This window comes from Xenopus tropicalis, chromosome 8 (genome assembly GCF_000004195.4).
Source record: "Xenopus tropicalis strain Nigerian chromosome 8, UCB_Xtro_10.0, whole genome shotgun sequence".
NCBI lineage: Eukaryota > Metazoa > Chordata > Amphibia > Anura > Pipidae > Xenopus > Xenopus tropicalis.
In genome coordinates, this window is record NC_030684.2 from 130,291,565 (window position 1) to 130,305,034 (window position 13,470).

The following is a 13,470-nucleotide window of genomic DNA, read 5'->3' on the forward strand; positions in this document are numbered from 1 at the left end:
TGAAAAGCCATTCTCCAAAAAAGTATTTGATAAGATCCAGATTACTTTAATTTATGGGTATAAAATTACAATTTCAATAATACCATTAGGATCAAAATATGTCCAAATCCCCTGCTGAAATCCATGATTAATAAAAATTGGCTAGTGTCTATGTATGTAACCTACTTAAGCACTGCTGCATCCTCTTGACACTAATGGGGGAATATAATAAAAGGCAATAACACTGCCCGGGAGCAGTAACCCATAGAAACCAATAACATGGTCGCTTTTAAAGAGGTGACCAGTAAATGCTACCTGCTGATTGGTTACTATGGGTAACTGCTCCTGGGCAATGTTATTGCCTTTTATTATATTCCCCCATTAGTGTCAAAAGGACACCCACCCCCTACCCCAAAAAAAAGTAGGGCCATGTCTATACTAAGGGGGCCATTTATTAATAGGTGGATCTGTTTTCTTCAATTGGAACTTTTAGTTCTAAAAGTCAATTGGACAGGTTAGAAAATGTTCGTCGAATAACGATAAAATCTAACAATATCCTTGTATTTCCAGGAAGTCACTTTAATCATTTAAACATGAAATAAACCCAATAGGGCTGTTCTGCCCCCAATAAGGGGTGATTATATCTTAGTTGGGATCAAGTACAGCTACTGTTTTATTATTACAGAGAAAAGGGAATCATTTAACCATTAAAAAAAACCCAATAGGGCTGTTCTGCCCCCAATAAGGGGTAATTATATCTTAGTTGGGATCAAGTACAGGTACTGTTTTATTATTACAGAGAAAAGGGAATCATTTAACCATTAAAAAAACCCAATAGGGCTGTTCTGCCCCCAATAAGGGGCAATTATATCTTAGTTGGGATCAAGTACAGGTACTGTTTTATTATTACAGAGAAAAGGGAATCATTTAACCATGAAATAAACCCAATAGGACTGTTCTGCCCCCAATAAGGGGTAATTATATCTTAGTTGGGATCAAGAAAAGGTATTGTTTTATTATTACAGAGAAAAGGGAATCATTTAACAATTAAATAAACCCAATAGGACTGTTCTGCCCCCAATAAGGGGTAATTATATCTTAGTTGGGATCAAGTACAGGTACTGTTTTATTATTACAGAGAAAAGGGAATCATTTAACCATGAAATAAACCCAATAGGGCTGTTCTGCCCCCAATAAGGGGTAATTATATCTTAGTTTGGATCAAGTACAGGTACTGTTTTATTATTACAGAGAAAAGGGAATCATTTAACCATGAAATAAATCCAATAGGGCTGTTCTGCCTCCAATAAGGGGTAATTATATCTTAGTTTGGATCAAGTACAGGTACTGTTTTATTATTACAGAGAAAAGGGAATCATTTAACCATGAAATAAACCCAATAGGGCTGTTCTGCCCCCAATAAGGGGTAATTATATCTTAGTTGGGATCAAGTACAGGTACTGTTTTATTATTACAGAGAAAAGGGAATCATTTAACCATGAAATAAACCCAATAGGGCTGTTCTGCCCCCAATAAGGGGTAATTATAGCTTAGTTGGGATCAAGTACAGGTACTGTTTTATTATTACAGAGAAAAAGGAAACAATTTTTAAAAATGTGAATTATTTGATTAAAATGGAGTCTATGGGAGATGACCTTTCCGTAATTCTGAACTTTCTGGGTAATGGGTTTCCGGATAAGGGGTCTGATACCTGTACCAGAGCCCTAGGTTACTTTCACACATAGCAATGCAGCAGTGGCGCAGCAGTATATCTGTACGTTTTTTATCATCCGACGACATTGTTCTGTCTATGTGGCAGGAGGAACCATTCAGTGAGAGCAGTTTGAGTTTATTGACTTAGGGACATTGGCAGATGAGATTTGTTGCACTTGGAAAATTTTTGCTTACATTTAGATCACAGCATATAAATCACTTCACTTGTTCTGATCCAGCATAATTACTGAAAAATGTTAAAGAAGCAAGAGGTATTTTGGAGGAATTTGTTGCCCACAGTAGCACAGAATTCACACAGGTGACAAGTCTCCTTGTTTACCAAAAATACCCGGGGCCTACACTGATCCAAAAAATGTTGGGGACCAATGGAAAAAGAGAGTGTGGGGAAAAGTCAGGGTTACAGCAGCAGTTTCTTGGAGAGAGGGGGAGAGGCAGGCACTATTGGCCGACCCAGCCCTGGTACCCTGTGCCAGCCAGAAACACATCTGGAAGGCCCCTCCAAAATGGTCCCAATTAGTCCCCACAGTTGATAAAACTGGGCCTAATATCTACAATAAATCAACACATACAATATAGGTTCTTAAAAAGTGCAGTATCCTAAAACACCTTTAGGACAATAGGACAATTTGTTGAGCCTTTAAACAAACAAACCCCTCCTTCCACTAAGCTGCAGCCTTTGAGTGGCTCATTGTCAAGGGCTTCTCAGTGGGCCGGTAAATAGTTTTATCAGCTTCTCTGAAATGAGAGGCAGTACTAAAGTGAAACTGGCTTCATATTCATTTTTTAGTGCCAAAAATAACAAAAACCATAGATGTTTCTTAATTAAAACAATGGGCAAAAAGTATGTTCAGCACATGCCCTAGTCATTAAGATCATGTTGAAAAGGGGTGTATACTGTCATTTTATGAACCTTTTTCTTGAGAGAAATAGACACAGAAGTTTCCATATGCATCTTGAGGGCTGTAGCAATAAGGTAGAGCCCAAGTAATTTGAAGATAAAAAGCACTGTCTATTACATAACTAATCTGCCTTTCATGTAAAGTAATTTAAAAGCTGTGTAATGGCTATAGAACATTATACACAAGGCAACTTTCTGCTACATATTTAGACAACTAATTTTACCCTAGGTCAAGAATGCTAATACCTACAGTATAGTATATTATATTCTGCTAGAAGGGCTTTAAAGCTTTGTAAAAAAAAAAAAAAAAACAGATTGGCTTCCGGGTCTCAGATACAGGCAAGAGAGTCATTATTTTTCATTTTTAGGGTTTAGCATCATCATTTTTACTTACATTCTCTGCCTACCTGCTGGCAACTGGACACAACCTTGGCGCCCTCCTTTGCTTTGGTGGGAGAGACTGGGAAACCTGGACAGTGCCTCCACCTAGAGGGCACTACAGGATACACCTCTGGGAATTTGTAATTATCTGGGCTTACTCTTATATTGCTTTTCTGCTTGATTATCTTGTTCTAGAACCTCCAGCCTGGATCTGGCTGTACTGATTGCTGCCAACCCTGACCATTGCATGTATAGTTACTAGAAGACTGCTTAACGTTGCTAAGTCATGTGTTCCACTGCAAAGGCTGACCTGCTCTGAAATGTTCTATCAAGAAAAGAGGTGCTTGCGAGGGGACATGATTACTCTGTACAAGTACATTAGAGGGGATTATTATAGGCAGATGGGGGGGTTCTTTTTTCCCATAAAAAGGATCAGCGCACCAGAGGCCCCGCCTTTAGATTTTGAAACATGAATTTAAAAAAATATATATATATTTTTTTTAAGCAAATAATTATACATATGCATGCAATATATACTTAGCAGAACAAAGAACAGCACTCATCTGAATTATGTGCAACAATTTATTAACAAAACAAAAACTTCAGTGCTTCAATCATTACATCTTTCTTATCTAACAGAAAACTGCCTGGTACCAGTGTATAAATACTCTCATTCCAGAATGGCAACAATACTTGATGCTAATAACTGCAGCGACAACTGTAAACACTGAGAGACCACAGAAATAAGGTAAGAAAATATACTAAGCAGGTATGTAAAACTGGATAAAATACATGGTGCCCTGACCAGGCCCAGTCATAACACATAAACCAACATGTTTTCTTGTATTATCTGTAAATCTAAATCATAGACTGTACAGTGCTGACATGTACATGTATGAGTATTGCATTAACCCCAGACATGCTGGTTTTAGGCAACTTTCAATCCAAGAAGCACAGGTGGGAGGAGGCACAAAGGCATCCCTCCTCTTGCCCCTGTACAGAAAGTCATTTAGATGTGCAAGTTAGGGGGCAGCAGGAGGTGCAGGCTGCAACAGGGCATTGTTCCTACTGCCCACCCTAAGGCAGACTGTAAAGACAGGACTCAGCTGTGCCTCCTGGTGTTCACTCTGGTCCTTGCCCGGATTTTCAGATGGCTCAAGAAGCGCAGCTTTCCTGGGGGTGCAAGATGAGCACTAAGAAGTATTAATTCACATATAAAATTCTTTGAGTACGTTACCTTGATTCTATCTCTATAACTCTATTACTACAGGCACCGGGACTTTCTCATCTAATGTGAGAGCTGCTATTGCTATTAAAGAAAACAAAACTATAAGCATGGTTCCCAAGAGAGTGGGACTAGGGCCTATGTTCTCCTCGATGGAGGCTCCTCAGATGAAGGTGGAGCCTATTGTAGGGACTTTTTCCCGCTATTCAGTTGTAGTCATTAACCTGTAAATAAAATATAAAAAAAAATATACAATAAGATAGAATTCCATTCTTTTATGCTTTTTGATTAGACCTAAAGTTACCTGACACATGTAAAACTGTAGAATTGTTCTCATTATCGGTTGTACTGGCAGATACTGCAGGGCCCAACTTAAAGCTAAATAGGAAATTTAAAAGGAAAATTCTAGTCTTAACATCTGTGTCTTTTTTTTTCCATTTCAGTTTCTACTTAAAGTGCCTCATATATTAGTAGATAAACTACCAACGTGGCAATATTAGGCAACCTAGCCAAATCAATGTAAGAGAAGAAATGTATTTTCCATTGACATAAATGACATTCTGTCTGCACTGTGCACAGATAGAGGCATTTTATATTGCATAAACTATTATTACTATTATAACTGTTTTGCAGAATATTTATTTAGACGTGAATTTCTACTACATAAATAAGAATCCCCCCCCTTGACATGCCTCTCTTTAAGAATTTTATTGAGGGGATATGCCAGCGAGTGACATGAGAGTAAGAGACCTGTACAACTTCTGTCAAGCAATTCTGATTGCAAAAAAAAAAAAAATTGCCATGTTGGTCTTTTTGGGAATGTTTTCTCAACCCCCAATGCAGCGTACCTGCACTACAACCAGTTGTTCCTGCTCCGCTGGGCCCACAGGCTGAGACACCAGAGACGAGGGATTATTTACTGGACTCAGTCTATTATCAGTGGAGTTGACCATTGACGCAGGGGTAGACAGGACTTCCTGGAGCGGTATCTGTTCATCTGCACCATCTTTGATATCAGCCTGGTGTTCCGGGGCAGCTGGTCTCTAAAGGAACACGGACATGGTGGTTAGTTGATAGCGGTTCCTTTGTCAACTTATAGATTACTGTTCCAAGCCAATAAAGTTTAACCCTTTTTAATGTTTTATTGTTCTCCGCCTATGCTTTCCTTTAGTCCACTATGTATTATAAGAATAGCATGCCATCAGTTACACTTCACATGCCCTTTGCAAAGAAGAAAAACAACTTTACTAAATGATGATACATGTATTATAATCATGAAACAGTAAGGGGCAGATTTATCAAAATGTGAGTTTAGAGCTTAATACATAAAAACTTCCATGTTCTATTTCTTCATTCTAAAAATTCCACAGGAATGAATAGAACGTGGGTGAGTTTTTATGTATTAAGCTCTAAACTCACATTTTGATAAATCTGCCCCTAAGAGTTCGACAAACTGTTGTTTAGACGTATGATTAGACGTATGATGCGAGGTTATGGTAAATGCCTCTGCTGCGAAACTCCGCATTTCGCCATGAGCTAATTTTATTCGTCAAACTGCCACAAAAATTTAGCACAAGAAAAATTCACAGAGTGAGAAAAAAAAGTTGCGGTTGCATCAAATAAGTAGGCGCACATCTGCCTATTTGTTATATTGACCATCGGTCTGTGAGTAAGCATTTTTTACCAATTAAGGATTGGTGAATCTGGTAACACCAGAGAGTGTGAACCGTATATACCATCAGGATCTCCATCCAATCAAACTCTCAGGAATTTTATACCACAAGTTCTTCCTTTATTTAGCCACAGCTCCCCCCAAGGGTTATGTGCTCACTTTTTTTAACCAGTTTTAGTGTATTTAAATCACCTTTAGTCACATAGCCAAATCTTCTTAATTATACTGGGTTAGACACGAAAGAGTTAAATGGTATCTAAGCTAGCATTAGCAAAAACTTTGCCAAAAAGCTTTGTAAAATAGTATCTCAGGGATCATTTTTCCGCTTTTGGTCACTAACATGATACTTTCTAAATAAAGAAATATAATGAGACCCTCACCGTTATGCCATGCTCACATGAGTGGTTCTCTCACTATTATTTTGAGGAGAAATAATATATAAAGTCTGCACCGGTTCGGTCTCAAATACGGCTCCGCACTGGGAGAGATTGAATTACCGATTACACATGAATCCGCTTGAGCGGACAGTAAGTATCACGTGAGGAAACCTAAAAGTACACCGCACTAATCCGTTTATCCTGTGGAGTTTGTTATCAGCACTCTGGGCTGCCGGATATATTCCTGTTCTTACACAGTGACTCTCTATCATGCCCGAAAATTATGCCACGTAAGCTGTACGGGATTCGAACTCCCAATTCTACTTTTATCTTAACAGAAGTATCGGTATCCTATATATCATCTTAGTATACAGGGTGCGGGGCCAGAAATCTTTAGCGGGCTAGTTACCAGTGCTACAAATCAACAGGCGCATCTTTGTGAGCTAGTCCGGCACTATTAAAGTTGCTAATAACTAGACTGAAAAGTGTCCGGTTTTGTTCAATACTGCACAACCTACCCGGGAATCACTTATTAACATAATGTACCGCTAGTTCCCTCCGGTAGACTGCCTATATCGAGCGTTGTCTAAAGGTACTTCTGTACTCACAATACTAATCACAATTACATCTCTTAAGCTAGAGCTACAAAAGCGGCTATTTATGTCCCTTGGCAACCATAAGCTGGTGCCATCAACATTAACTATCCCTATTCTCTCTTAGTGCCGATCGTTACTATTAATGTAACATTATTTCACGAGTCAACGAACACATGGCTTAAAACGCCGACGCGCGTTTCGCATGTACTGCTTTCTCAAGGCGAACATCTGAGCCTCCGTGGGAGTTGTTTAAATACTCGCCCCCACCAATCACAAGCATTGGCTATTTACACGTAGGTTACCATTACTCTCAAAGTTTTTCTTGCTGTAACGGAGAGGAGCCTGACATTAGCATGGCTACTATATATAAATCTTTTATAGTGTCTATCCCTCTGGGTCTAAAGTTTATAATTCGTTATTGGCTCCCTTATGTTATGAACTTCCGTGATTGATTGATTTTATATTTTTGTTATTTTTCAAACTATTTTTATCTTTTATCTATTTATGTGTCTGAGAACTGATAATCTATTACAGAAAAATTGAATGAACTGTAGGGGTCAAGTAAATAAAGATTAATTGTCTCATAGATTCCCCAATTTTGTGATTACTCAAAATCATCATATAAAAGAGATTAAAATGAATATGCGAGAAGCAAAAAAAATTTGATAAAACTAAACAGAGAAGGAAATATCAATTCTACATAATTACTAAGTGTTTCTGATGTGTGACATACCTCCAACTGGTATAATGGTGACAGTAATGTGTACTTGTGCAATTACAAATATAGTAGTAAGAACTACAATAAAAGTGTTGTAAATGAAATTGTGTGAATAAAATAGAGATTATTTGAACACAAAGAATGTGTAGACAGACTATAATTATTCATTTGTCTGTATAAGTTTAGATTAGGGGAATGTGTAAGTTGAAACAACGTGAGTCAAGGTGACTGTTTTGTGAAGATGCGAGGACAGTACGAGGTGAGTATTTACCGATTTCTAATGGGTATTATATAAATCTTGTGAAATTGTGAATAAAAGTTTTTTTACATAATCTTAGTGGTTTCGAGATCAGGACAAGATATCATCTCAAAAACGTGGAAAATTCAATCTTCTCATTTAGTCCAACTGGGGCTAGGGTATTCAACGTGAAAATCCATTTGCTTTCACGTTTTAAGAGGAGTTCAGATATATTGCCTCCTCTTATACCCAAAGACACATGTTCAATTCCCCAGAACTTTAATTTTTCTGGGTTCGCGTTATGATGTGTTAGAAAATGACTGGCTACAGTACTTAGAATTTTATTCTTTTTCTGATCTTCCTTAGCCATATTAATGGTGCTTACGTGTTTTTGAATTCTCTTATTGAGTTTCTGTGTGGTCATACCAACGTATTTTCTATCACAAGGACATTCAATACAGTATATAACGTTTGGAGTTCTACAATTAATGTAGTCATTTACATATTGTAAGTTGCCAAACCGGTCAGTGAAAGAGTTCTGGTTTTTAACCATACCACAAGAGATACAACTTCCACATCTAAAGGTCCCTTTGGCTGGGGGATGACGTCTCCTTCCTGCATAATGACTCCTAGTGAGATGATCCCCTAAGTTTTGACATCTTTTGTAACAAAATGAAACTTTTTCAGGCAGTATAGACCGTAGATCCGGATCTCGACGTATAATTGGCCACAGTTCCTGAATTATCTGTTGTACCTTATATGATTGTGGACCATATGTTGTTATAAATCTTACTTGTTGTTCGTCTTGAGTTTTTGCCGGTTTGATTTTTAATAGGGTGTCTCTCTTAGTGGTAAGCGCTCTATGATATGCTTGCTTCAAGATTTTGTTAGGGTAGCCTCTTTCTTTCAATCTAGTTTTTAATTGTTTTGACCTTAGGCGGAAGATTTCCAGGGATGTGCAGTTGCGTTTAAGTCTTAGAAATTCTCCCGTTGGTACTGATCTTTTTACCGTGTTCTTGTGATAACTTTCAAAATGTAGGATCGTATTGGTGGCCGTTTCCTTTCTATATAGGTCAGTAGTAATATTCAGTTTGTCATCTATACCTATAGTTAAATCCAGGAAGGAAACCTTATTTTGGGAAATATTTTGGGTAAGTCGGATATTCAGATTATTAGTATTCAGAATAGTAATGAAATCATTCAATAAATTTTGTGGTCCCTCCCATAGGAACAGGATATCGTCAATGTAACGAATCCACAGGGGAATGAAGTTAGTATAGAAGGTGAGATCATCACCAAAGACGATATCCTGTTCCCATTTTCCTAAGAATAAGTTGGCGTATGTTGGGGCGCAGGAGGTGCCCATCGCGGTTCCTTGTGTTTGGAGATAGAATACGTTATTGAACACAAAGTAGTTATGATGTAGTATGAAACTTAACATTTTTATAATGAAATAGCCAAAATCTGGGTTGACTGTTGAGTCCATATCTAAGAAATATTTGACAGCCTGGATACCGTCTTTGTGTCTAATTGAAGTGTAAAGTGCTTCCACGTCTAGTGTGACAAGATATGTATCTTTGATTACATGAATGCCGTTGAGTCTAGCTAACACTTCCATAGTGTCTCTAACATATGATGGTAAAGAAGTCACATATTTTCTAAGTAGGCAGTCAATATATTTACTCGTATTTTCGGTTAGGTTACCGTTACCAGACACTATAGGCCGTCCTGGGGGTTTCTCTTTATTTTTATGGATCTTTGGCAGTAAATAAAAGGTAGCTATCCTGGGATTATCCACTAATAGGAAACCTTTTTCTTGTTCAGAGATGATAAGATCTCTGAAAGAGTCATTTATCAGGTGATTATGCATTGTCACAAAATCTGTAGTGGGATTACCATATAATCTTTTATATGTTTGTGAATGAAGCTGTCTTTTTGCTTCCAGGATGTACATTTCATTATCCCAAATCACGACATTACCACCCTTGTCTGATGGTTTTATCTGGACATCTTCCCAAGATTTTAGCTCTTTTAGTGCTTGTCTTTCTGCTTTACTTAAATTATCGGATTGTCGCTTATGGTTGAGTTTTAAGAAGGCATCTGAAGCCATGTCTCTAAACACAGAAACATGATTGCTGATGCCATACCCTGGTGTAAAGTCTGATTTTTTCTTTAATCCTGACCTGTTCACCTTTTGATATCTATTCTCCGACTCATTTTCTTCGAGTAGACTCTCTAATACCCCTAGGATTTCTTGATCCCTATCCCCATCATCAGGTTCTCTTAATTTTTCTTTTTTAAAATGTTTTTTCAAAAGGATTTTTCTGCAGAACAGATTTAAGTCTTTTTCCAATTCAAAGTAATCACTTTGTGGCGTAGGGCAAAAGGAGAGGCCCCTCTTAAGTATTGTCAAATGATCATTATTGAGAGTGTGTTTTGATAGGTTTATGACTTGTAAGGCGTCACTCATTACACTCTCCGCTGTCTTTCCCGATATTTGTAATTGTAGTTCTGCCTGGTCAGGGGTCTTAGGGATTCCCTTTCTCTTTCCCTGTCCCCGCCTGATTTTACGTTTCGTGTGTATCCTGTGGTTTGTTCTACTCGATTTCTTTTTAAGCGGGGTCTGTCTTGTGATGTTGTACTCTCTAAAAAATCCGTCCTTGGTCTAACTAATCTCCTTGTTTGTGGTTCTGTGTCAGTATCAGAAGTATCTAGTTCTTTTTCTAATGTCCTAGGGATATGTGTGTTTTTATGGGGCCAGATATACACTGACCCTGTTTCAAAATCCTGTTGGTCCCTAAACAGTTTGCGTTTTTTGCGTTCGATAACTATGGATTCATATTTATCTATCTCAGTCATAAGTCTTTCATAACTCTTGTGGATTTCTGTATTTTTTACATCCAGCTCATGTTGTATATTGTCTATCTCTCTCTCTAATTTTTCAAGTTTCTCCTGTTCATTAATTATTAAAATGTTCATTAGTTCAGAGGAGCAGTTAGTTAGTGTTTCCTCCCATTTTTCTCTTAGGTCGACATTCACCAATTCAAAAGATGGGTAAGTATGTATTCTCAGCCCTCTCGGAACTAGACCTTGTTTTACATATTGTTCAAAGAAACTTTTGTTCCACCACGACTTTGTTTGCTGTAACAAAGTGTCTTTGAGATTTCGCAACAATTCTTTATTATTGGGAGACAATAGAGATAAATTAGCAGTTATTGGGTTTGCGAAGATCTGACATAAATTTTCTTTTCTCCGTTCATTACGTTCTTTTATATTGAGCGTATGGGGTTCCCCCCCTGGTTGTGTACCAATGCGCAGTGACATTTTCTAAGGATTTGGCTATGTGCAGAGGTCAAAAGAAAAAAAGGAAAGAAGAGGAATAAACCTTTTTATGTAGTGTACTCAAAGTTGGGGGTAAACCTCGCACTATAGCTGTTTTTTGAGATGATATCTTGTCCTGATCTCGAAACCACTAAGATTATGTAAAAAAACTTTTATTCACAATTTCACAAGATTTATATAATACCCATTAGAAATCGGTAAATACTCACCTCGTACTGTCCTCGCATCTTCACAAAACAGTCACCTTGACTCACGTTGTTTCAACTTACACATTCCCCTAATCTAAACTTATACAGACAAATGAATAATTATAGTCTGTCTACACATTCTTTGTGTTCAAATAATCTCTATTTTATTCACACAATTTCATTTACAACACTTTTATTGTAGTTCTTACTACTATATTTGTAATTGCACAAGTACACATTACTGTCACCATTATACCAGTTGGAGGTATGTCACACATCAGAAACACTTAGTAATTATGTAGAATTGATATTTCCTTCTCTGTTTAGTTTTATCAAATTTTTTTTGCTTCTCGCATATTCATTTTAATCTCTTTTATATGATGATTTTGAGTAATCACAAAATTGGGGAATCTATGAGACAATTAATCTTTATTTACTTGACCCCTACAGTTCATTCAATTTTTCTGTAATAGATTATCAGTTCTCAGACACATAAATAGATAAAAGATAAAAATAGTTTGAAAAATAACAAAAATATAAAATCAATCAATCACGGAAGTTCATAACATAAGGGAGCCAATAACGAATTATAAACTTTAGACCCAGAGGGATAGACACTATAAAAGATTTATATATAGTAGCCATGCTAATGTCAGGCTCCTCTCCGTTACAGCAAGAAAAACTTTGAGAGTAATGGTAACCTACGTGTAAATAGCCAATGCTTGTGATTGGTGGGGGCGAGTATTTAAACAACTCCCACGGAGGCTCAGATGTTCGCCTTGAGAAAGCAGTACATGCGAAACGCGCGTCGGCGTTTTAAGCCATGTGTTCGTTGACTCGTGAAATAATGTTACATTAATAGTAACGATCGGCACTAAGAGAGAATAGGGATAGTTAATGTTGATGGCACCAGCTTATGGTTGCCAAGGGACATAAATAGCCGCTTTTGTAGCTCTAGCTTAAGAGATGTAATTGTGATTAGTATTGTGAGTACAGAAGTACCTTTAGACAACGCTCGATATAGGCAGTCTACCGGAGGGAACTAGCGGTACATTATGTTAATAAGTGATTCCCGGGTAGGTTGTGCAGTATTGAACAAAACCGGACACTTTTCAGTCTAGTTATTAGCAACTTTAATAGTGCCGGACTAGCTCACAAAGATGCGCCTGTTGATTTGTAGCACTGGTAACTAGCCCGCTAAAGATTTCTGGCCCCGCACCCTGTATACTAAGATGATATATAGGATACCGATACTTCTGTTAAGATAAAAGTAGAATTGGGAGTTCGAATCCCGTACAGCTTACGTGGCATAATTTTCGGGCATGATAGAGAGTCACTGTGTAAGAACAGGAATATATCCGGCAGCCCAGAGTGCTGATAACAAACTCCACAGGATAAACGGATTAGTGCGGTGTACTTTTAGGTTTCCTCACGTGATACTTACTGTCCGCTCAAGCGGATTCATGTGTAATCGGTAATTCAATCTCTCCCAGTGCGGAGCCGTATTTGAAACCGAACCGGTGCAGACTTTATATATTATTTCTCCTCAAAATAATAGTGAGAGAACCACTCATGTGAGCCTGGCATAACGGTGAGGGTCTCATTATATTTCTTTATTTAGAAAGTATCATGTTAGTGACCAAAAGCGGAAAAATGATCCCTGAGATACTATTGTGAGAAACCCTCTACGCACCTCAAGAAAATCGCACTAATAGTTGTAAAAATCCTTAATAAGCTAGTTGGTGCGATCTATTTACCTCACAAACCCTGTAATAGCTCTCCTAGTAACAACTATAGTAATTACACTTCTACTTGCAACAGTGTTATAATGTTGCAATAGTAAAAGCGAAACTTTTCACATTAACAAACATATGGCTTTACCTTTTTTAACCTTTCCTGTTCCCTTTTCAGTTTATTTTAACCAATTTTAGTAGTAATTAATAAAAATTGATTTTAACTTGATACTTGGTGTGCCTTAATCAAGTGTGTGCCCTTTCGCTTACCTAAACTATTTACTACTACATTTAAGTGCACCCATTACATAAGCTATAGTGCGAGGTTTACCCCCATTTTTGAATTACTGACTTGGGGGCAAGTTTTGGTTGGATAAAAACAAGATTTC